The 22,515-nt window shown below is 45.0% G+C and overlaps 1 long non-coding RNA gene across 1 annotated transcript; it reads left to right on the forward strand.

Moving 5' to 3' along the window:
- Window positions 1–612: 612 nt before the first annotated feature.
- On the forward strand, window positions 613–22,105 carry LOC118241893 (uncharacterized). Its single transcript, XR_004776408.2, has 3 exons — window positions 613–870; window positions 19,740–19,832; window positions 20,204–22,105. It is a non-coding gene; the product is annotated as an uncharacterized LOC118241893 (long non-coding RNA).
- Window positions 22,106–22,515: the final 410 nt, after the last annotated feature.

Below are 22,515 nucleotides of genomic sequence, written 5' to 3' on the forward strand. Positions count from 1 at the left end.
TCAACTAGAAACGGCAAACGTGTTTTTCAGAGAGCTGTGTTGTTTTTTTTTCTCCAGAAATGATGTGAAGTTTGGCGTGAATGTGAAAAGATCCGCCTGTAACTGACAGAAGGTGGTGCCAGCTATCACGGCCTGATGGCGCCAACGCCCCGTTATCTTTTGTTTGTTTCTACCACAGCAGGAGCTATAACCTAACTGAAAGACGGCATGTGAAGTGTCTTGTCGATTATGAAGTTTAGCTGGATCCGTTCTTGTGCCTTTATAGTACTGTACACCAACAAATAACATCAGCTTGAGTTCGTGTGTGTCTGATGATATCTACAACAGGGCGTTCACATGTTTGGGTCTTGCATGCGTTGAAAGACGACATTCGTGTGGTAATTGCCGCACTAAGTTCAAAATGATGTTTAGTCCTGCATTACACATCTGAAACAACCTGTAAGACATGAAAAGACCAGAGATTCGTAATTTTCAGACTGACAATTTGACAGATATCATGGTGATCTTACTTAAATTCGATATCTACTTTAATTGTACTTGGCCCGTTATAAATTCTGCACAACTGAATGCCATTAGGTCCGAATGCAATATGCTGAGGCTCTTGGACAGATCCAAGCCACACGACGCGCACTGCGGACAGCACAGCGCTCTTCTGGAGACGCTGACCACTGGGTGCGCAGACTGTTTGTTCTGTTTAATTAGAATTTCGCCCGTGACAAATCGTGTCACTTAAACGCTGCGTGATGGACTCGTCACCTTTAGATTCCAGTCAAATCCAAGGACTGCACAGCGAGAGGGAGCCAAGCGCTGCGCCATCGCTGGCTTCTCCTCAAAGGGACGGCAACTAGCCAGAGTTACCCCACGGACGAAGTGAGTCTCTTGCGCTTCGTGTGAGGTTGTCTGTGTTTTGAAGTGGCGGCTTGTTCGTTTTTATTACCGACTTGAAGGGCTTCTCCGGTTGGCATCACAGCGTGTTCCGAGACAGCATTTATGGCAGAGAATGTTTTCAGGCTACACGGTGTCATGAGCAAAATTAACCAACACAAAAACCCACACTGCGTTTATTCATAAACCTACTGGCTAAAAAAAAATGAGTATTTGGGAAGACAGAAGATGCACACGTTTGATCAAGGAGCTATGAGTAGAATGGTTGATTTGGACTTAGCCAACATGATATGGAACACACACGAGACATTTAGACTGGGCAAAATTAACCAATACAGAACATTACAATGCGCTTATTAGGAATAAAGCCTACAGGCTAAAACTTGGGAGTATTTTAAGTAAACGCGCACGTTGTATTACGCTTCTATGAAAAGAAGGGATAATTTGGACTACAGATCCCCATGCAGACTTTGTCACATTTAATTTACCAGCAGATGGCAGAAGCACACAATAATGTATAGTAAAAAGGCCTTTTTACTGTAGGCAATACTAGTGGCAGAAAGTCTGCTGAACAGGAAATCTACAGTGTCGTTCGTCGGGGTTGTCAAAACAGCCACACAATGTGCACTTTCATGTGCGCTACTGGGCTCTGTCGCCCGCACGAACAATCGCTTGTGTTCCCTGCACAAAGTGGTCTCTGTGTCGGCCGCCGCCGCCTCTCACCTCCGGCTACTGCTGTGAAGGTGATCAGGGGCCGTGTTCAGCCCAGCGTGTCTGTTCGTGTGATTAATCACTGTGTAAAACTCGAGCGTATCCGTTTCGGTAGGAGTGAAAACGGCGGGTTCCTCGGGAAAGAGATCTCCGTTTATGCGTCACCGTGTGACACGTGCTGTAGGGTCAGCGGTGGCCGGTGCCGGAGAGAGGCTAAAGGTTTCAGCATATGGTTGAGATTAAGACACTACAGTAACCGACTGATGCACGTTTGGGATTTATTTCATGTTTCGGTTTTACGTTTTGCTGAGCGCCGAATTGGCCTTGGGAAAAAGACTCGCCAGAGAAACGATAAGTCGTTGATTTGGTTAGACTCCACTGTTCATAATGGGAAACTTTAAAAATACCTTCTTTGACCCTCACTTAATATCACGTTTTGAATAGGTAGACGGTACATTTATACTGATTGAAAGCTGAGCACCTGTACCATTTATCACGAGATCTTGACAAAGGTCGCACCTTCCAGAGCGCCTGGTAATGCGTCATATTTGCGCGATGGTTGATGTCAGCGTGGTTCCTGTTACATGCGAATGCGGTTTGATTGTCACTCCTACAGCTCGCCTTTGTGCCATACGACTGAAATAAACAAGACTGGATAAGTCGTTTTAGCATGTGTAATCTCAGCTACTGGGTTTTCAGACCGCACATACTAGTAAAAGCGTACTTCCCTTTAGACGCAGTAGCTGCTGAACAGTCCTATGTTGGGTTTGTCCATAGGATGGACACTCCATTACCCCGATTGTTTACTCTGTGTAGCAGGCTTTGTCTTATGAAATAGAGGGAAGTACACTGTTACTCGTAGTGCGGTCTGAAAACCTAGTAGCTGAGATTACACATTACATTTACTCTGGTATAGAGTTACATGAATGAAGATGTGGAAGTATCTGCTCCAGTCAATAAACACAGAGGGCGAGAAAAGGTGAAATGATATAGACTTGAATGTTAATTCATGTAATGGCGGCGTGGGTAAGCTCTGGGAGAACGCTGTCGAGTGGATGATGTGCTCAGTACACGGTCGCTGGCCCAAACTCGCTGGTCGTGGTGTCTCTCTCTCTCGCGCGCTCTCTCTCTCTCTCCCTCTCTCTGTCTGTCTATCAAAAACCCACAGGCCTCAGTGAGGCTGGGCAAAAGATAAGAGAAACTTGTCAAATGCCTGTACAGATCAGCGCTGTGGCCCTGTCCTTCATATCTCACATACTGAACTCTCTCCTCCTCCTCCTCACACTGTCCTTCTCAGTTAGAGGATCTTAGAACAGAAAAGCATTCTGAACGAATCGAGATAAACACACTGCCAGATGTAGCCGTGGCGATGTGAACGAAGTCAGCATATCGGAGGTTGTCGTAGGGAAGAGTAATGGTGAAAGCACACAGACGTCAGATGTCACGTTGTAGCATTGGGCAGGAAAACTGATGATCTGCTACTTCAGCTGCTCCACTGATAGAACTGCCACTTCAGCTGCTGCACATGGCAGTCTGCTTCTGAAATATGTCCGATAGTGATTTGAATTTAAAGTGGACTCATAGAAATTATTGAAGTGTATCAGGATTGAACTCCTCTTGTGAGTGTCAAGAACAGATAAGCTTAGTTGCACTTTGCAAAAAAAAAAAAAAAAAGTGCATTAAAAAATGTAAATAAATCATTTAAAAAAGTGCATTAAAAAGTCTAGAGTCCTCAGACAACAGGTTAGGGATGAGACGAAGGGACAAGATGGAGATGAACTTGGACGAGAGTGATGGAAACTGGAGCGTGTGTAGGGAACGGAACACGTGCAGTCTGATGCACGCTGTCTCCTCTGTGAAACATGGTGGCGTGGGCATGTCAGGCAGCCACTCTGACAGACTCACTTGTCTCTGTTGATGACGTGACCGCAGACGGCAAAAGATGGATGTTGTCAGTGGCAGCAGAACTTGCCCAGTCCCTCAAAGGCAGTGGACGGTGCTGCAGCCTGCACAGGAAACCAGCTTGAACACACTGCTAAAGAACCTGTGTGCTCCTCAGGGCTAACAAGTGAAATGTTCTTCTCTTATTCTTCACTGAGCCAATCACTGGGTCCAAATCCCTCAGAGCAAAGCATTTTACTTACTGAAGACAAGGCTTGCTGAAAAAGCCCTTGAAATAAGAAAGAACCAAAAATCCCTGCAAGGCACCAAATGTCTGCTGGTGTTGAGCTGTCACTGCAAAGGATTTGTATAAACCACATTTAGTTTCATTTCATTTTATTGAAGGTAATTTCATTTATTTACAGTGATTTGTCCATTTTTTGTCCCTTAACGGGCACTTATGTATAATTGGCTTGGAATCTTGTGCCATACTAGGTGTATGTACCACCTAGATGAAAGCATTCTGCCCTTTTATCTCACCGCTATTGTTTCATTATGAAGTCAAAACAACAAACTGCATTACTGTTCAAAGACTCACAGACATCACTGTATTTGTTTTGTAATCTCCCTCCGAGTCTGCCATGAGTAGACAGACACGCGACCAGGTGCTTGTGTTCTTGTGACTTGGTATTGCTTGGGGTGCTGCGCAAGAGAACTATTATTAGCACACTGGCACAGGGGGAACAGGATTGTGATGGTACCCAGAGCAGGCGCGCTCTCTCGCAAGGGCCTCTGTGACATGCCGACATCCGAATGGAAAGCGTGTCAAACAGAAGGGGCCGTGCAGGGATTGTGCCAGTCATCTCTTTCTCTTACTCTCTCACTCACACACGCACACACACACTAACTTCATATACATAGTCTTTCCACTTTTTTTTGCTGGGGCATCCAGTGACTAACATTATATCACAAATATTAAAGGAATGGGCAACATTAAGCTATCAGCTCAGCAGGAAAGGTCAATATGTTTTTAGTGCTCATGTGTATGTCAGCATACTCACATACACACCCAGCTCATCACTGTTTAAAAGATCATTTATTTTTGACATCCACTTACACAACTGTACGCATGATTGTCCATTAACATGTACACTGATCATACATTTTATGCTTTATAGGGTTTGTAGACGTATGAACATGCCCCTTAATGTAATATATTTCTACACACAAACGCGGAACATTTGTGTCTGTGTTGGGTGAAAGTTAAGGACATAGATACCACTCTCCATTTGCTGCACACAGGAAACACTCCCTAACCACAGATCACCACTCTACAAATCAGTGGCATTCAGAAGTGCTTCCAAACTGACTCAGGATCAGTGGCTTATGGTATCCACTTCCAGTGTTCCCATGAGGCTATGAACCAATGTAGAAGTGTTTCAGCATCCCCTATGAAAGTGTTGTGATTTATCCCCGTCTCTCTCATCATAACTGATTTAACGTCAGCAGTCGGTAGAAGAACAAGCTTTCCTTGTGTCTCCTTGTGGTTGCCGACTGACAGGAGATCAGTATGGTGTGCGGTGGAGTCATGGCGTCCCCCTGTCTGAGACGAGCCTCTGTTAACACTCCCGCACGTTTACACACTGCTGAAAAAAGGAAACTAGAAGAAGTAGGAGGTTACTTTCCGATCAGAAATGACCAAAAATGTGATCTTTAGCAGATTAAAAAAATAAAAAAATCATGACATATGGAACTGCTGAAAAATGAGTTGTACCTTATAGACTAAAATCTTCTTTGTTGTTGTCTGCTGTTCAGTACTGGAATGTAATATGTCCCTCAAGGAAAAAGGTAAATGTCAGAGGTTATATTTTGATCTTGTCAGCTCTCAGTAGACCTTTTCCCATGTCAAAACTCTGATTGATACTTTTGCCATTTTGATATTTTGTGATGTAAGTGCTGCTAGGTTTCTGATTTTATGTTGCTATCTAATGCCATAGGTAAGGCAGGACCCTCCTCCCCTGTGTACCCTCCATGCTCGCCTGCGTTTCGAGTGAAAACACGTGTGGCGTCCACACACATGGGCTCTTTCAGCTGTAAGGGCAGCTGGATTTCCTGCCTGGTCCTTTTATTGTCCTACGAGGGGATATTTTTGTGCCTTCACTCGGCTCTGCGGCTGTTTTAGTGTTATTTTCCGCCAGGTACCTGGCAGACACTGTTAAATGCACGAAACGCTGGCTAATAGCGCGAGGCCACTGAGCTTTTGAGTGGGAGCCTGGAGGTCATAGTGAGTGGTTCTTTCAGGGGACGGAGATTTCCAGTCATGCTGGCACTTTCAGATGGAATTTTGCAAAACTTGCAGCCGACTGGTCTTATGGCTGACTGGTCTTATAGCTGACTGGTCTTACAGCCTTCATCGGCTGCCTCGGATAAATCCCCAGACAACGCAAGGCGCATTCTCTGGCGCCCAGACTCGTCCAGAGGCATGTGTGAAGTCAGTTTGATTGAGTCATCTGGTCATTTACTTGCATTCAGAAGTGCAGCACCCTTAAGTATTTTAACACAGCTGCCTTTATTAATAACAAACAAAAGGCCATTAACAGGAAATCTAGTTGTCAGTCTCTAGACATTGCTTCAACCATTTACATCCATGTACATAGTAAAACCGCCAATACCAAATTAACGCCTATGGCAAAGAGCAGACACTGGGGACTACTCTAATACTGTAGGTGTTAATTTAACTGCACCCTTCTTTGTGCATGTTTTGGTTCGCTCTCTGATTTCTCTCCCTCTGTTGTGTCTCTTTCTTACTGTGTCATAGAGTAGTCTTACGACACTACATGTATCAGCATGACATGTGTACATGACATTAGCAATATTTTTATTTTTTTTAATGCACATCAAAATAGTCTGTTTGATGGCAGCTGGCAAAAACAAAACCTCACAGTCACTTTAAAAGGTCAAAGGTCACTGATATAAGCCTTTCCCTGAACTGTTTGGACAGGATTGTCAAGGGCTGAATGGCTAGTGATGTCCAAGTATAACTTCTCACACACACACACACACACACACACACACACACACACACACACACACACACACACAGAGCTTCTGTAACAGTTTCTTGGTCAAAGGTGAGCAAGTCACCACCTGCTTCCCACAGCTTTAGGTGTGATGCCAGGTGCTCCTTGGTCCATGCGTTCAAAGGCAGTTCAACAGTGTGTTTTTGTGCACGCTGGACACAGGTAGGAGATGAAGCAGTGTGGTCACAGGCTGCGGAGGAGCATCACAAACGAACAAAGAACCCCTAGTGCCTACATATGGATCCCACATGAATATACAGATGTCTGCAACATGGCACCCTTTTATTAAGTAGTTAGATCAATACAAAGCAAGCATCTGTGCAGAGGCCTGTACGTGCGCTCGCCTCGAGAAGAGTGGGTGAAAGGTGCACTATCTGGAGGTCAGTGGTGTTAGCCACAGGGCCAGATGTCCTCAGGGTCATAGAGGTCAGGGTGAACAGACATACGGGCTGATCTCAAACCTCCGCCTTGCTGAGCAGACGAAACGCGACCCATGCTGATCGGTATGGCCCATCGATTGTCTCCAGTCCGGTGCGTGTATATGGTTACTCACGTGCACGTGCCCACACATGCACACACGCACATGTACAAACAAAAATGAAATTGGCCTGGCTGGGAAATGGACTCACCCTATCCGATGCTCCAGACGTCAGGTAATAAAACATCCTAAAGCGCCATCATTGTCTCTATCAGGGTGACTCCAGTTACCGCTCACTAATATCTGTGTGTGTGTGTGTGTGTGTGTGTGTGTGTGTGTGTGTGTGTGTGTGACAGAGAGAATGTTTGTGTGCATGCATGTCCATGTAAGAGAGACGGCAAAAGGAAGACCACCAGCGTTAGTATAAAATATCAAATTTACAAAGGGAGATTATTTTCTTTCGTCCGAAACATTGCAGCATAAGATAATGTTGCATTTCCGAACAGCTGTGACACTGATTGGGTGCCCGCATGTCCCAGCATGCACTGCATGCGCTGCATCGTGCACGTAGTTCCTCAGCTAGGAAGGCACACAGGCGAGCGCTGTAGGGGAGCCCTGCGAGCACATGCGAACAGCTCCTTCAATAAAACCAGCGAGGGTGGACATGATGTTGGCATTGGCCCAAGATGCCAACTGGCTGGTGCGTTCTGCCACCAGGTGCTTCCTCACATCAGCTGCTCAGATAGCAAAGCACTCCTGTTGAGTTTTAATTAAACACAGTGCAAATGGACGTCCACATTTTTGTTGACTTGGCTCGGCACTCCAGTACATTTAGTTTGAAAAAAAAAAATGGTTGTGTGGTAAAGCATAGCTTTAATTCAAAGGTATTTTACATCTGTATTGGGTGAACCTAATATGGTTCTCTCTGCTATTTACACAGCAGTACATAGTCACCTTGATTTGGCTTTGTGTTGTTTATTTGTGGACTATATATAATTGCATCAGGAGGTCATGCGTGAGAGAGCTAGAAAAGGTCTTCGAGTTGATTCTAAATGTACCCTCAGCTCTGTTGCTTTTGGAAAGGAGTGTCTAACACAGCTGCCCAGCCATGTTTCTGTCTCCCTCTGTCATTCAGTTTGACGTTAGCCAATCACAGGCGACTGTTAAGGTTCGGTTCTGATCCAAACGATCCCATCATCTCAGCACAGGTCTCCATACGGGTCTCTCCTTAAAGATGGCAGGCTGGCCTTACATGTCTGAGATGAAGTGTTAGTTCTCGCCCAGTGTTACCAGGCTTCTGCTTCTCTGGCTAAATTAATTACTTTTGAACTGCTGCCAAATGTTGATTAATCTTGGGTTTGGGTACATTTGCATACATTTGATTAATTATTTCTATATCCATATTCAAATCAAAAAATTTACTTATTCCCAAATGTTATAGAAGTTGTTCTCCTATCATATGCATGCCCCTGGAACCTGGTAAAATAGTTTTAGGAATAGTTTAGGAAACCTGTCTATTAAAAAGAATTTTTGTGCATTTTGTAAATATTACTATAGACTAGACAGTTGATAATAATGATGTTGGATTTTAGAAACAGTTTATAGGGTTTGGGAGGAGCACAAGTAATGACTAACAAGAATACTTTCAGTCATGAATAAAAATAGCTGAACAGATCAGTAACAATGGCTGGAATGTCAGAATCAATATGACAGACTGCCATAAAGAGAAAGATGCCATAAGATGCCAGCCACTGGCAAGCCATTGGATAGAAGGTTAGAGTTTAATAAGATATCCTTAAAAATTATCGTCTGGCAAAGATCAGGCAAAGTTGAACCTACTGCAGGAAAAATGTGTAAAGTGCAGCGCAAGAAAGAACTCACTTGAGTCTATGACTCGTCTGTGACTTGCCCCTCCCATATGGAAGCCAGTAGAAACAGCTTGCTTGGCCTTCCTGGTCACATGACTGGTGACTGAAGCAGGAGTGCATGGATCCTTACCCACGACCCGCAGCGAATGCGGTTTCACCTTGCAGGAGTGTGACCCAGGAGCCGCTGGCTTCCCCTGAACGACAGCTGGAAGCAGGGCAATGGCAGGAAGTGAGATGTGATGTGGAGCTCTCAGGATAAGTAAGTAAGTGTCTTCATAAAAAGATATGGGCCTGTAAAATCTGAGAGCTATGACAAAAAAAAAACCCAGTTTGTTCAGTTGCTCCAGAGCAATATTAACATTTCTGTGTGTAATCACACTTACTAAATCTGAAAATATCTCAGAACATCCTTTAAGTGCACTAGATATGAAATATCAGTGTCATCAATGAATGCTGCAATATTCAGTAACAACGGGCCTGGCCCTACTTTCTATGGTCCGTCTGTGAGAGTGAGAGAGTGTCTTGTAGTACTTCACTGTTAGGTTTGGTGACACCATTTCCCTGCATGTGGACAGTGTTAGAAAAGGCAATAAATATCCATTCACTGAGATAAAGAGAAACTGTGCACTGTATGATTGTCCTCAGATGTGCCATATGCGTGAGTTTACACACTGAAACCAACAAGGAAAGAAAGAGAGAGACAGAGAGAGAGAGAGAGAATGACAGTGGATAGAAGAAATAGAATCTCCCCACACTCATTCATCCTAGTGGATGAGGCATGTGTGTATTTTTCATGTGTGGCTGTGTGTGGTGTGTTTGCGCTCCGAGCGGTTAATGCAAGTCATTAATCATCACGTCTCGGCGCCGGAACGCCCTGCGTTTGAGAAGCCGCCTGAAACCGCCTGGGGCCCTCCGCGCCTGCTACCGTTCGCCAGCCCCCGGTAATCGCATGAGATGTCAGAATGGGAGCGTTGACCGCTGAGATACCCCTCCCCCGACGCCCCCTTCTCAACAGCACTGCCGTCTGACCCCTTGGCCCATGCAGTTTGACACTCTTGGACCCCTGCCAGCCGCTTGGGATATTTTTAATCCGGCTTTTCCCTTGTAGCTCAGTGCTCAGGAATCTTTCTCCCAACCAGCGCTGTGGCGGGCCTGTCTGCTTACCATTATTTTTATTTGAAATTCAGATCTATATTTTACTCATCAGAAACACATGTTGTGGCAACCGGCCACGTATGAGCACACACACACACACACACACACACACACACGTGCGCGTGCGCATGCACGCACGCACGCATGCAGAAACTCACAGATGGAACCTAAAACCACGACATCATGGCAGAGATGCCTCCAAGGTGCATGCATGTGTTCATTACAGGAGCACAGGAAATACCTGTCAGTACACAGGAAGCTTGTTTTTATCACTGGGCCCTTTGATGTTTGTGACCGCGCATGCACTGTTGTATGGCGACCTGTACTGGGATGATGGGATCATTTGGATCAGAACCAAGCCTAAAGGTAAAGTAGGAGGGAGGTCAGGCATGGGTCAGGAGTCTTCGAAGAAGTGGTGGGCCCCCTTCCACAGCCAGAACTCCTCCTTGCGGCACGGGGGCCGTTCATCTCTGACACCGATGTGTACTCTCGCATCTGTGGGGAGGGGATGCACTGATATGTGGGACACATGGCAGCCACAGACTCTCTTAACCTGGAAGTGCTTTATGCCCTTATCACTCCAGCAGGAAATGAGGCTTTTGAGGAAATGAAAATTCTCAGGGGAGTTATAATTTATACTCCAAACATAAAAGTGCAGATCTCTCTTACTAAGAAATTAAAAAATTAGAAATTGGGCAATAAGAAATTAGAATTTTTAGTGCCTGAAAAAGGCTTAGTCCCTTCTTCCCTTTGAGAAGAAGTGGTTTACTGCATCTCTTAAAAAATTATTGTGTATTTTGTAAATGTTACTACAGACTCAGCAAATGATAATCACAATATTGGACTTTAAAAGCACTGCATCGGGTTTGGCAGGGCATGTTTTTATTTTTGGTGCTGAGGTGATTTTTTTTTTTTTGGGCTGGTTTTAATGGCCGTTGGGCTGCTTTTTGAAATGTTCCACCGAGCACAACCTTGAAAACCGCTGGAGATTTCCTAGAAACATGTTCCCGCTTAAAGCAGGCTGCAGCCCCCCCTCGGCTCTGTGTTTTTAGGGTCCACCTGAGGGAAGACTCCTGAGTTTTTGTGGTTACGCTAAATTCCATTGCAACCATTTGGGGTGGTCTGTGCCTGTATGTGTGTGTGTCTGTGTGCTCTTCATTGGCCCCTTGGCCAAACTAAGGCCATCCAGTCTACTAGAATGTGCCCCATCCACTCTCGGAGAGCAGATCTGATTCATTCCTTCCTTTGAATGTCTCCTTTCGAGCCCAAGAGCACAGTGCATATATGTGTGCATGTAACCCGTTGCATATAGCCAGGGATGGGGCACCAATGGAACGTAAACAGAAAAAAAAGGCATATAATGTTTAAGGTAGTCTTACGATTGAACATACTCACAAGGAAGAGAATCCAGTTGCAAGAGGTTTTATTTACTAAGATAAAACAAATCCGCGGGGGCAGGCAGGTATTCGTGGTCAGTCGTTCCAAGGTCGAAAACACGGCGTAGAGTCCGGGGGGTGTCCAGGGGTCGGGCAGGAGACAAGGTCTAACAAGTCAAAAACCAGGGAGACAAACAAGATTGGAGAACACCCGGTATGCACCATGGAGAAGCAATACTTTGAACGTGGGGGGAGGGAAGCTTATAAAGGAGGCAGTGATGAGGAGAATGAGGATCAGGTGCGTGCTAGAACTCTGGTGAATCGGATCGGGGGTGTGTGCGGGTAGGCGTGGCAGTCATTCCCCTCCTCTGGTACCATGGGGCAACTTTTCAGTGTCATGATTTTGATGATTTTTGTTCTGCATCTGACCTCTGTACCAGGGATGTGGATATAGCCATAACCTTTCGACTTAGAATGCCTGTCTATCATATCAACATGCATCTCCAACAAGAAGTGACTGAACTTAATATCGTAACATCCTTCGGTTCATGTGATATATCAATAATCCTTTGAGCCAACTGACATTTGTCTGCCTAATAATTACCATCTGAAGACTGCAGTCGAGAAAATGTAACACACATTTCTGGAATGTACGTTATAATGGATGACTGCCTCACATAACAGACAGCTCAAAATTATTTGCAAAGTTAAATAACTTAACTCATAACGATGTTGATGACGAAAAGCTAAAAATAAACAAATTTTCTTTGGCTGACTCACCATTTCCCCTACAGGCTACACAGAACAGTAATGACAGGTTGAGTTAAAGATCTTAAAGATGGAATGACATGCTTGCCAGTGATGTGATTCACAGCGAACTGTTAATAAGTTCTTTGGAACTTCTACACTGTATGTGGGCATTTCAAGGTTTATTATAGATAATCACAAAAATCAGAAACAAATTTTAACGCACTGATTAACCATAGACTTAATTGCTATAGTACTTACCATACTCTCTATTTCGGCCCATTGACACTAGCACAGAGGTAATAATATTTATCAAGTGGTCTATTATATGAATCCTAATGAAGAGTCCATGTTTCCTTATAACTGGTTTTATCATTATAAACATTTTTAATCTTCGAAAACAATGATTGAAATTAGGTAGCAATACAGTCAGTTGATGGCGATGGTGTTAGATTTCCTTTTAAGTGGCCGGCAGGTTGAAACACGCTCGCTTGGCCTGCGCAAACGAACAGTGCTACGACTTGGTCGTAATGAACCCGGGGAGGGCTTTTGGTTGGCTGACTGCTGCCAGCACTAATTAGGATCGCTTTAACAACACCCCCCCCCCCCACTCTGTTTTACATATGCGATCTTTATTCAGATTGGCCTTCTCATATGTAGATGAGCGCCCGCATTGTTGCGTGCAAGGCGAGGGAGCTGCGCACGTCTGTCTGTGTGACTGCTTGTTGAAGCAGATGAAGCCCTGCTCGTGACTGCACAAAGACAAAACGCATTAGCCGGGGGGGGAGGAGGAAGCTGCCAATTAAAATCTACAGCCACGTCGCCGTGTGTGAACTGATTGGCTAATTGAAGGCTAGAACAGCGAGCCCTCTGAAGGTGGGCTGCAGATTCAGCTGCTTTCGATCCTTTCCCTCAGCCGATAGATTAAAATGATTAAATATTCCACTTTTTGTTTGCTTTAGAGATGAGAAATGTGTGTAAGTGCCCCCCTGCCCCCCACTGCGGTACAAACCATAATCTATTCTAGATAGGTGATGTCACTATAGTGGTGCAGTCATGATGTCATTGTCGACGTTTTACTGTGTTGAGCACAGAGATGGAGAAAACGATGTAATTGACCCTGCTGGATAAAAGATGAAAGGTTGACCAAGACCATCATGCCGACAGATGGACTGAGGCCTTTTTCTACTGTGAGTTTTAAAGGTTTCAGTGCGGTAAGGATGGCAGCATGTTTGGAAGGGTGGTTAGGGTAGAGTGCTAGAGGAAGAACACTAAGGAATACTAACGCAAGCTCTCTCTCCCTAGTTCCTACTCTCTCTCTCTTTCTCTTTCTCTCTGTGTGCAACATGCACTCAGTCACCCCGGCTATAAATAATATATCCACACACCTGTTCTTCTGCATAATGTACACCATCATCTCTGTTGCTTATCTCTGCAGGAAGCGTGTGTGTGTGTGTGTGTGGGGTGTGGCAGTGGGAGGGCTTGGGGCAGGATACTGCTGATCAAAGCGTACACACACTTAGGGGAAAATGTGCATTATGTCGTGCTGCTGTTGAGTAAGTGGGTAGTGCACATCACAGGCAAGGTAGCAAATGATGTATGGAAGTCCTTCTGTCCAGTCTGAGGGGGATTTGTTTAAGCCTGTTTTCAAACTCACACTTTTGGCAGCAACGTACAAATTTCTGCATCATGGTATAGTGTGGGTGTGGGTGTGTGTGGGTATGTGTGTGTGTGTGTGTGGGTATGTGTGGGTATGCAGTTTGGGAAAAGACAAAAAGGTGTGTTTGGGGAGGTGGGGGGTGATGGGGGACATGGCAGATGCAAAAACTCAACAATTGTGGAAAAAAAAAAAAAAAAAAAGCCCTCCTTTTCCAGTAAAGGATTTCCCTTCAGTTCTGTACACAGCACTGAGATCTGATGGCTTTCAACAATAGGCTCCCCCTTTATGCCCCACTCCCATCCAGATGCCTGTAACCCCCAAGGGGAGGAGGGTGGTGTGGGGGTGTTCTCGGGGGGCCTGTGACTCTCCGCTCCTGGGAAGTTCTGCGGGCGAGAAGACCCCCCACCGTACCTACCTACTGCCCTGGGCCATCACCCCTCACTGGAGTGCCCGTCTCAGGGGCCAGAGCAACAGCGGCCCCTGAAGCTCATTAGGGAGCAAAAGGGGGAGCGGTGGATAGGGGCTGGCGGGTGGCAGGAGAAGGATGACCAGCATGCAGCAGCACAGGTTGCCAGGCTCCCTGTGCGTAGTCTTGCTGTATCTATGCCTAATCTCAAGATCCTATGTAATGTCTAACCTCCCCCCCTTTTAATTGAACATCTCCTCTCCTCTCCTCTCCTCTCCTCCTTCACTTTCAGCTGTATGTCATATCACGCCTTCATTTGTCACTCTGTGGTGTGTCTGATCTCTGCCTGCTAACCCTCATAGCTTTCACGTGACCCTGTAGGCACGAAGGGTTTGACAGATATCAGCTCTGTAATGCTATTGGCTAGCCAAATTCCCCACATTCCCCTTGGCTCCCTTGTCAAAGCCGGTGCGTCGATTGTGGCAAACGGCGTTCTTGCCCCGCTCCCGGGTCATTACAGCCCCTACGATCATGCTGCCTCATCACTGCCCCTGTTCACTTTAAAAACAAAACGTTTCCACATGTCCTTATCCAAGTCTTCCATGTTCTTTGAGTGCTTCAGGATTATTTTTTTTTTTTTTTTCCCTGAGTGCTTGAACGACCCTGGGCGATTCTGCTTAACTCTGTGCTTTGCGACCCTCTTGGAATGGCAGTCAGCCTGAGTGTGGGCAGGCATGTGTGTGCATGCGGGACAGCCAACGCACCTGGCTGGGGCTCAGGCGTTCCGAGACCGTGCTGTGGGAAGAGATCCGTGGGAACTGTGCGGGAATGCAGACGGAATGCTACGGGAAGGTTGTTCGTACGTTAGCTGCTACATGACTGAAGTGACCCTACCATGATGTGTGCTGTGAATCCAGACTGTCATGTGACTAATCATTCTTGCCTCTTTGATATCAGATACAATAAGAGCTCGGTGGTGTCTTTGTTTCTAAAGTGTGTGTGTTTTAACATGCCTCTGTATTGGTGTCTTGTGAACACCATAAATGGGGATCTTTTTTGTTTCGAGGTCACAGCAGAAGGAGTGTGTGTGTACCATGCCAGTGTGTGCATTTAAGGAAGAGCTACTGAACAAAATGACAAGATGTAGGACCCTGTGCTCATGTACTTAATAGTGGATGCTTTCTTTTGTTCACGTCTGCCCCCTCCATCCCGTGTTGCTTTGTTCCGTCCATGCTGCACTCACAGTCCAGTCATAAACTCATACACATGGACCCTATACTCTTCACACACACAAAAAAAAAAAATTATTGTGGATGTTTTGTTTTAATTAACATATTATCCCATTAATTATAATCATGCATTAATCACCTGATACAACCTAATATTTTTATGTGTCTTGTTTGGAAGGATGTATTGAATTATTCGCTCCATTTTAATAATCATTTATCTTTCAGGAGATTTTAATCTTGTTTAATAGCATATAATTGCCATTATGATGACAAACGGTTTAAATCGGCAAGAAAAAAGAGGGCTGTTTATTATTTTTTTAACATCTTTGAATGTTAAATGTCACTGGTTTTATGGGCCTACCAGAACCTTTGTCATGACCTTCCAGACCCTGTTATGTTGTGTTTTTGAAGGCGGCATTGTGTCTTTGTTCTGGAGCTGGTCGCCAGGTGAAGAGCAGGCGTGAGTATGTGGCATTCCTGCAACCTGCTCCTTCCTCTGGGGTGACCCATCTGAAGATGTAGATGTGTGAGATTAAGTACATACAAGCTTCTCCACCTGTCCTCATAAAACCCTCATTTGCCCTCTGAGCCCTCCTCGCGCTCTCTCTCTCTCTCTCTCTCTCTTCCTCTCTCTCCGTCTTTCCCACCCTCTCCCTGTCTCTCACTTGTATTATGGAGGAGCGAGCGAGCGCACTGGATTCATAGAACGCGAGCGATGACCTCACTGCGAAGCGCAGTTGCTGAAAAGCGGCCAGGATTTCATCATCCCTCTCCCTGCTCCCAGCGGAGCGGCGGGGATCCTGCGAGGAGGCCCGTCTACCTCAAGGGGGCAGCGCAGGCTCGCGCTGGAGTCTCAAGCCGAGCGCGAGCCCGCTTGCTCCGCCCATCGCTGGAACAGACTGGTACCAGCTGAAACAGCTAGACAGCCCCAGACAAAGAGGGGAGCAGGGAGGAGGAGACTAACGCACTCTGGAGGGAAGGCGAGCGAGGGAGAGGAGGACTGCTGAGGTGTGAGAGCGCTGAGCTGGAGGATGAATAGAGAGAGAAAGAGAGGGGAGGGGAGGGGAGGGGATGGGGGCAGAGAGGGAGAAAGAGTGGGAACCAGAGAGAGCTTTAGTGACAGCAGCTGATCCCACAGTGGTTCAATTCCAGTGTAGAAGACAGAAATCCAGGCTTCTCATGCAACAGCTGGCTCTAAGCTCTAATAGTACACTAGTCAGTACATGTGTGTGTGTATGTTAGGGGAATATTCTGCTCTGGATAATGCTGCTTTGTTTTAAGGCCATACTGTTCCCTGACTCTAAAGGTTTGGTTATGTAACCTCTCTCTTCATCCACTGCTGTAGTCTGAGTGCAGAGGACTTCAGCTGCACCCACCTATCATGTCAACAGGGTGTGTATGTGCCCCACATACTTGAATAAAGAATAGTTCTACGCATAAAGAAATAAAGAATACATTGTAACTCTGACAATTAAGATACGTTGTATAGTATGTGCTGACGCAGCTCCCACCAACCTGTAGCACTCTGGTCACCTGCTTCAGGTGTGTTGGAAAAAGGACTATGAAAAAAAAAAAATCTTAAAGATCATGGCAACACAGAAGGTCCTCAAATAGAAGTCAGTTGTAGTCAGTAGTTTTATTAGTAGTCATTACAATGTTGTGACATTCAGTACTGATCAATCCATCAGTCCGGTTTGCTTGAGCCAGAATCATTAAGTGCACACATGGGATTCCACGTGGTGCAAACTGAGATGCTGTTGCATCTGTTTGACAAAAGCATGCGCCATCCTGACCTCTTTTGCATCCAAGAGGCCAGTAAAACAGAGTGGTTTCAGCACCCCCTGCACCTCGCACCGCTTTTCATGCTTTTATTAGAGGAACGAGACAGAAATGAAGAATTGGAGGGGGGGGGGCTCCAGTCATTTCTCCTTTTCAGAGGCCCACAGAGATCAGCCCTCCATTGGTGGAAATTAGCCCTCATTCCCTTATTTTTATTTATTTTTTTTTGCTCCCGTCTGGTGGGCTCTGAGGCTGGCTGTCACCTCCTCCTGTCCGCCGAGCACTCCCCTCTTCCGATGGCGTCTCACTGAAATCCCAAAGGTCATTAACAAATGATTAATTAACGAGCCCTCGGGGAGGAGCTGAGGGGCATCCTCTCTCGCTGTGCTGGCATGCATCAAGGCACAAATGAATCCGCCACGACGCAGGCAGACCTGTAGACGGCCATGTAGGGCCTTCAGACCAATTAGCTGCCAATCACTGGGCCTAATGCAAGCTGCAGCCTCACAAACACCTGAGACAGAGAAGGAATTCATCTCACCAGTCCCCAACACCCATTGCCTTGGTGGTGCGACTGGTCTATTTATTTCACATCATCGTCGCCTTTGCAACAGTGGCAAGAGTTAATAATTAAACAGGCTTCCTGATTAGACACCTTGTGTAAACGTAGCAGAAAAAAGGCGGCAAAGGCCCATTAATGTTTACAAGTGACTTTAAAATAGCCAGACATCATAAACACGCAGACGCACAGCGAGCTAGGTCTTTGGGGTCACCAGGGTTCACCCTTTGACCTCAAGGAACTCCCATATGCTGATTGAGTTATTAACCTCTCTCAAAACACACACACATACACATACACGCAAACACACACACACACACACACACACACATACACACACACACACACAAACACACACAGTGATTCTCTCTTTCTTTCTTTATTGCTTTGAGGAGACTTTTGTCAGGAAACGGCTGCTGTATGTGTGTGTGTGTGTGTGTGTGTGTGTGTGAGTGAGAGTGGGTGTTATGACTTTGTCTCACTTTGATGACCTCGTCCACAGGTTTGCATGCCCTTGTCTCTGTGGAGTCGTCTCGACACTGCCAGCGTGAGTGACATCATCACGTGGCAGGATTACAGCGTTTGGGCAGCTGTTGTCTTTACATCCGCTCTGCCTCCTGTTGCTTCTTTGCTGCCCGCTTTTCTATTTCACAATTCAGAAGCCAGAAAGACATGAAGACGCCAGTTATAAAACTCCCGTACGAATTATTATTTTTTTTGTCCTGTACCAATATGAAGAGAACACCGTGTGTGCTGTGATTACAACAAGGGTTAGACAGGGCTCCTGCATGAACTCTCTAATGAATGCTAACCAACTGATCCACTACTATAGAGAGAAGTTCACCCTGTAAATGAGGACCTGATTGTGTCATTATACCCATAGCTAAAGAAAGAAAGAATGAAAAAAAATGATTCCATAGATATTTGGATATGATGAGAAAACATAATTGCTCTAAAGAGGAGACCATTGTAATGCCAAGTCACTCGAATGTGATTTGCCTTTGAATTCTCTTTTTTCATGCTTTTGTTCTGCACCATTGTCAAGTGTGTCTGGGGCTTTAATTTCTGCCTTTCCCCACATTCTGCTCATTTGCATAATACCGCCCACTTATGTAGTTGTCATGGTTCCCAGGATGATTGAGTTTGCTTGGCAGCAGTCCAATTTACATTTGGCATAAGCAGGCATTAGCATAACCCTGATAAAGGGGATCTTAGACGGGTCCATCCCTTATGTTTTTTTTTTTTTATAATTTTTTATTATGAGCTTGAATTATTATGTAATTATTTACTGCCAAAGCTTTAACTTAGTTGGGGACAGTGTACATCTTCTAGATTGATGGCTGGTATATCGTGGTATTGAGTATATTTATTACTGATTAGCATGTCCTTTTAATTGTTAAATATGTTTTATATTCTGGGAAGTTGGTTTTTGCTGTGTTAATGCCTTCTGTATAAGAATGAGCCAATGCAGAAATGTAGGCAGGTGTATATGAAACACACCCTTACACACTTTGATGTGTCAAACTGAAACTGAAAGCACTCATTATCCTCATTATTGAAGCAAACTCCATCCTACAGGCCTGCACACACACATGTGAACACTCAGATCAGATGCCAACACTACATCTCTTCACTGGAAATCAAACCACATTTCTGAAAGGTATGGGTTCGCATACTGCCACCATATGTTCTCTGCCCCTGATTTGTGTGCGTGTGTGTATGTGCTCGAGTGTGTGTGTTTGCATGTGTGGGGTGGGGGTGATTGGCATGTGGGTTGTCTCTGGAAAAAGACTCAATGTTGGTAAATGTTGGATGTGGTTGCATTCACTTCAGTCAGTTCCAATGCTCAAAATAAACAGACCCCCCCCCCCACACACACACACACAATTGTTTTAGTGAATGATAGAATATTAACTGTGTGTGTGTGTGTGTGTGTGTGTGTGTGTGTGTGTGTGTGTGTGTGTGTGTGTCTACTGGATTCACAGGACTATACTGGATTCTCAGGACTATGCTGGATTCTCAGGACTATGCTGGATTCTCAAGACTATACTGGATTCTCAGGACTATACTGGATTCTGGTACTCATATCCCATGTTCTCTTTGATTTTCTTCTATTGTGAATTTTCACTATAGAAGAAAATCAAACACACACTCCAAAAAATTGAAATAGAATGAGGACTCAGATTTTTACTTCATGCTTAAAAGTATGAATTTAATACTTTTAACACAGGGAATTTGATAATGTTCAAAATAATGTATATCGCTCCTACAGGAGCGATATATATTATTTCTCTCTCTCATACATGTGTGTTTCTGTTTGTTTTTAGATGTATTTAGATATTTTGTCTCTGCTACAATGTTGTATTTTTAAGAAGGATTATATGCATTTTGTCTCTGCTATGGTGCTGTGTTTTTAGTTTTAATTATCTGTATTTTGTCTCTGCTACAGTGCTCTGGTGGTTTGGCCTGATGGCACTGGGGACCAGTGGCACTGTGGACCTATAAGTCACCCAGTGCTTTATCTAGCAGCTGTGCATTACAGAGCTGGCTCAGCTCCCAAAACACCCCTCCCCATCTCAACTAAAGCAAAGAAATTGATCTGCCACCCTGGGCCCTTGGCCAAGACCCCCCAAAACCTTAAGATACAAGCACATACGCATAAATGCACACGTACGGACACACACATCCACCCACCAACCCACACACACACACAAACACACACACACACTCACAAAATACACAACCCACATCACATTCCATGAGCCGACTGTTTAGCTTTAAGCCCATAATAAGACACTCAGCTGTCCAAGGAAAGAAAGACAACGTTCCTCTGCCACATTCCTCTTTCTCTTCCCCCTTTTCTCTATCTCACTTTTTGTTCCCTTTCTCTTTTTTCCTCTTTGTTTCGATTATATAGGAAAATTGCCATTTACTCTATCCATTTAGCCACTGTGGTTTTGAATCCCCCTTTATTGTTCCTCTTTCCTCCTCCTCTCTTCTCTTTCTACTCGCTCTCCTTTCTCTCTGTAATCTCTCTCTCCCTCAGTTGCCGTTCCAAAACTCCGCTGTGAGCTCTTCTTACGTTCTGCCATTCATCTGTTCTGGAACTTCATCCAGCAAGTCAGACTGTGGCGAAGACGAAGAGCCACACAGCGGATGTGGAGAACGGCAGGAGGATCCAGCAAGAACGCACAGAGCCAGAGATCTGCTCCCTGCTCCCTTGGGGGGGGGGGGGGGGGGGTCAGGTGTGTGTATGAGAGAGAGAGGGAGAGAGAGAGAGAGAGAGAGAGAGAGAGAGAGAGAGAGAGAGAGAGAGAAATTGCACTTGTTAATGCATTAGCACCAGAACAAACAATGAATGATCTTAGCCTGATTTATTCAATCATAGATCAGCATTTCTATAATACTGCCAGTATTAGTGCATGTATAGGTTAAAATACTTTGTAATGATTGCATACTCCATAATATTTGCATACTCCCTTATATATCATTTAGTCAAGAAAGGGCCAGTATGTATGTGATTAAGTGTACAGTGATATGATTGGCTGTACTGCAATGTGCATCCTGATATCGATGGCCCTGCATTGGTGGTGTGAATAGTGGAGAGAGGCTGTGAACTGGTGCAGCGTGGTAATGGGTGTGCTGGTTTAATGGAGAGGGGTGTGTGAGTCATTAAGCCATAGTACACCAGCAGATGTGAGACAGACCCTGGCTGTTGGGGTAAATCACCATTCCTGAGGAAGCAGCTCAGTTGGCAAAGAGATCCTCTCAGGACATCCTTCAGCACACAGCTGCCTTAGACAAGATGATGCGCGTCCCGCAAAGACATGGAGATAATGCGCACATACCCTACGGATACTCTGTACACGCAGTCTGCATATACCCTACACACACCCAACACATACCTGTATATATCCTACACACACTCGGCGGATATTCCGCCCACACACCCCACATATGCCTTACACAAGCCCCACACATACCTGCATATACTCCACATATACTCCACACATAGCTCATACATTCCCCACACACACCTCACACATTCCCCACACATGCCCTGCAAACCTGTCTCAAATGAGCCCTTGCAATGAAAGATCCATTTACAAAATCCACATTCTACAAAATAAAAACAATAATATAAATCATTATTGCATTTTTTTTAAATGCGCAAATTAGTAAATTATATGTCTAAATAAAGCATGTTTAGCATTTTAATGTAATTTTAATATAAATGTTGCACACAAAAAAATACCCTAAAATGGCTGATATATGATTTTCCGTTGCAATATATATATATGTATGTATACCAGTGTGTGTATCTCTGCCAATAAATTTATTCAGTAATTCATCATAGGTTTGTGCTAAGAATGATAAGATGCTGTGTTATACATACTTTTAACTCGAATCATTTTACGAGGACTTTTGAGTTCAGAACCTCTACTATTTACTCATGTATATGCATGCACCTGTCTGTGTCAATGTGTGTGTTTACGTGCACAAGTGTGTGTGTGTGTGTGTGTGTGTGTGTGTGTGTGTGTGTGTGTGTGTGTGTGTGTGTGTGTGTGTGTGTGTGTGTGTGTGTGTGTGTGTGTGTGTTTATGTTTGGACCTGTGTGTATTGGTAGCAGCCCCTTGGAGGGGGGTGAAGGAGTCTACCAGTTTTATAAAGGACACAAACACCAGATGGAGATGGTCTAGCTACTGTCTCGTCACTGTCTACTCTACAACCTAAATTCTACAGGACTAATCCACAAGCCCC

Source organism: Electrophorus electricus, chromosome 2 (genome assembly GCF_041902795.1).
Source record: "Electrophorus electricus isolate QZ-2024a chromosome 2, ASM4190279v1, whole genome shotgun sequence".
NCBI lineage: Eukaryota > Metazoa > Chordata > Actinopteri > Gymnotiformes > Gymnotidae > Electrophorus > Electrophorus electricus.